The following is a 3,402-nucleotide window of genomic DNA, read 5'->3' on the forward strand; positions in this document are numbered from 1 at the left end:
GTTGAGAATAATATGAGAATCATTTGAATTCATCTTTGTACCTACTATTCTTCCTCACTCCTACACAGCACACCCACTCTCCTTACCCTCTCTTATGGTCTATAGTGTCCTAATGCATTCTACTGCAGTATAGAATTTACTTGATTATTATAATTGATCTCTGCCCCTCAAGGAAGGAAAATATTTTTTGTACTAATATATTTATAGCACATAGAGGGGTGACTGACACTTATAAGGCAATCTCTAAGTGTATGTTGAACTCACCTGTGCTTGCTATTCCTTCTAAAGACACAGAGCAAAGTTGGTATCCCATGAGCTGATTATTGGAAATCATATTGTTCATAAACTTTAAGAAAAAAGATGGCATAATTTTTTCCACATTCATTGTACTGAATATTTTACATCTCTTTTTCTTAAGCTATAGGTCAAGGGATCCTAACATGGGGATAATGAGTGTGTAAAATATGGATGCCATTTTATCCATGTGGAAGGAATGACTAGACTTCAGCTGCACATACAAGCATATCAAAGTCCCATAAAACACTGCTGCCATTGTCAGGTGGGATCCACAGGTGGAAAAAGACTTGTTCTTACTCTCAGCAGAGTTCATCCTGAGAATGGCTACAAGAAGGAGCAGGTAAGATATAAGAACAAACAGAAGGGAAAATATCAAACTAAAACCTGATAAGATCAGAATAGTGAATAAATTTCATGCATGTTTGAGGAAAGCAAAAATAACAAGGGAATATAGTCATGGTAGAAACGATGGATGATATTGTAGCCACAGCAGGATAAATTAAAAATCTTTACAGTGACTAGAAGAGAAAGAAATGTGTTGTAGAGATATGGAATTGCCACCAGCACCTGACATACGCTTTGTGACATGATAACTGAGCAGAGCAGAGGGTTACAGATGGCCACTTAGAAGTCATAGGACATTGCCTGAGAAAAAAATACACAAGTACTTTGTAGTCTGAAGTCTAACCAGTAAGGATGACCAAGCCCAGGTTGCCCACCTTTGACACTATGTAAATTCTGAGGAAGAGCCAAAATAATAGAGCTTGCAGCTCAGGGTGATGTGAGATTCCCATGAGTATGAATTCATTCAGAACTGTTAGATTGTGTTTTTCCATCTGGATTTATTGGAAAACCCATGCTGAAAAGTGACATCAGCATAGTAAATACCTTTCATGCGGTATAATCTGGTATTGTCTTATTATACAAAGCTAGTTTAAATAAGATAAATCCAAGTCTCCCATCAGCATATTTTATAATAAACCCATCTCCCACAATAAAACATGTCTACATAGAGTGAGATAGGAACACTGATAGAGATAGGATTGGCAATGGAGATAGATCAGTGTTTTTCAATTGTGGAAGATTTATCCTCCAAAGAACATTTGACAATATTTAGAGTTATTTTGGTTTTCACAACTGGAGTGAGGGTGGTTCTGACATATCATGTTTAGAACCCAGTTATGCTGCTAATTATCCTACTATAATAAAACTGTCTCTCCACAAAAAAAGACCTATCCAGCCCAAAATTTCAATAGGGTCAACATTGGCAAGCACTTCTATAGATAGATAGATAGATAGATATAGATATTGATATAGAGATAGATATATAAAGATATAGCTATAGATATTGATACAGATGTAGGTATAATTATGGAAATAGATATAGGAAGCAAAAGTGAAAAAAAGGTAAAAACTCGAGATGTTAGGTGCATAGATGATTATCAAGCCTTTATGTTTGTCATTTGTATAATGACAATTACATAATTACTCATACCAAATTACAATCACATGATAAAATACATATTAATTACATAGTAACAATTTTAACATCCAAATTCCAGTAATCTGTAGAGACATTTAAAAGAGTCTATTGTAAGCCATAGTCCTTTCACACTCTTATGCCTACAGGTGGTACGGGATGAAGCAAATAACACATTTGACTGATACAGGACCTAGGTGAATAAGCAGGAAACTCTAACAGATCATAGTAGAGATTATTCATCTTTATGAGGGAAATATCCCAGGAAATATACATATAGGTGGATAGAGTCTTTACTACATCTACAGTTGTAGTATCCACAAAGGAGTACTTTGAGCAAATAATGTAAATTATCTTACTCTGTTTTTCTATATCAGCAAAATCAACTCTTTAGTGCAGGGTTCTTGGGAAAGACAAATGAGAATTAAATGTTGCAATGTGTTTATGGTACCTGGAAATATCCCTAAAATATCAGCTGTATAGTGGGGTTTTCTTCTGTGTTTAATTATTTTTTAAGTGGACACAATATGTTGTCTGAAATGGCTTATCTTTACATATGTATGCATGAGTTCTGTCTGTGTCTCTCAACTTCTTTGCGAGGGGCATGATGATGCATGGATGGCATAGTGTGTTAGCCAGATAACTGTCCCCAGTGCATCCCCCACCATGACCCAACTCTATGACAAGAATTGTACCATCAATGTTTTGTTGTTTTGGATAACTTATTTTTACTTCACTTAAAATATTAACAAAAATTTACTAAAACCAAAATATAGCTTCCTCCCAAGGTACATTTTCATTATAACTGACATATACTAAGTTGTTTGTAACACATCAGATATATATTCTCTTGGGTGAATATAGGATAGTAGGAGGAAATTCAGCAAACTGAAGGAAGTGAGGCCATTGAAATTGGTTTTATATATGAAGTTTCATGAAAATTCCCTTTGGATAAAGGATCCTCTACATAAAGAAAAAAATATTTTAAGGTTACAATATTACCCTGCTGCATACTGATAAAATACACAATTTGATACATAGATATAGATATATGTATGCAGATTCTGGGAATTGTGTTAACTCCATCTGCCACCAAGAACTGCTCCATATTATGATATATGCATTAACACAGAGAAATATATGTATAATGAAACAAAAAATATGTATTAAAATTTCTAATAAACCACTAATTAAAAAAATACCACAATAGTATAAGGAAGGTTGGCTAGAGTAAAAGAATTACTGGTTTAAAAAATTGTGGGTATCAATGCTTCCTTTAAAAAGAGAAAGAAATAGAATTGATCCTGGGACCAACCTGATGGTGCAGCAGTTAAATTTGCGAGTTCCACTTCAGTGGCACAGGGTTTGCCAGTTTGGGTCCTGGGTGCCGACAGACGCACAGCTTATCAAGCCATGCTTTGGCAGGCATCCTGCATATAAAACAGAGGAAGATAGGCACGGATCATAGCTCAGGGCCAATCTTCCTCAGCAAAAAACGGGATGATTGGTGGCAGATATTAGCTCAGGACTAATCTTCCTTGAAAAAAGAAAAGAATTGATCCTGTTTACAAGGAAAACAGCAGTGTCAGGGGTCTCTGAGTGAGCACTAATATAGCAAATAGAAA

General features: G+C 35.2%; 1 pseudogene; it reads right to left on the bottom strand.

Annotated features, from left to right (window-relative positions):
• Window positions 1-381: 381 nt before the first annotated feature.
• On the bottom strand, window positions 382-3,049 carry LOC139081326 (olfactory receptor 8K3-like; annotated as a pseudogene).
• Between the last annotated feature and the right edge of the window lie 353 nt (window positions 3,050-3,402).

The sequence above is a fragment of the Equus przewalskii genome, unplaced genomic scaffold (assembly GCF_037783145.1).
Source record: "Equus przewalskii isolate Varuska unplaced genomic scaffold, EquPr2 contig_452, whole genome shotgun sequence".
In the NCBI taxonomy this organism is placed as follows: domain Eukaryota; kingdom Metazoa; phylum Chordata; class Mammalia; order Perissodactyla; family Equidae; genus Equus; species Equus przewalskii.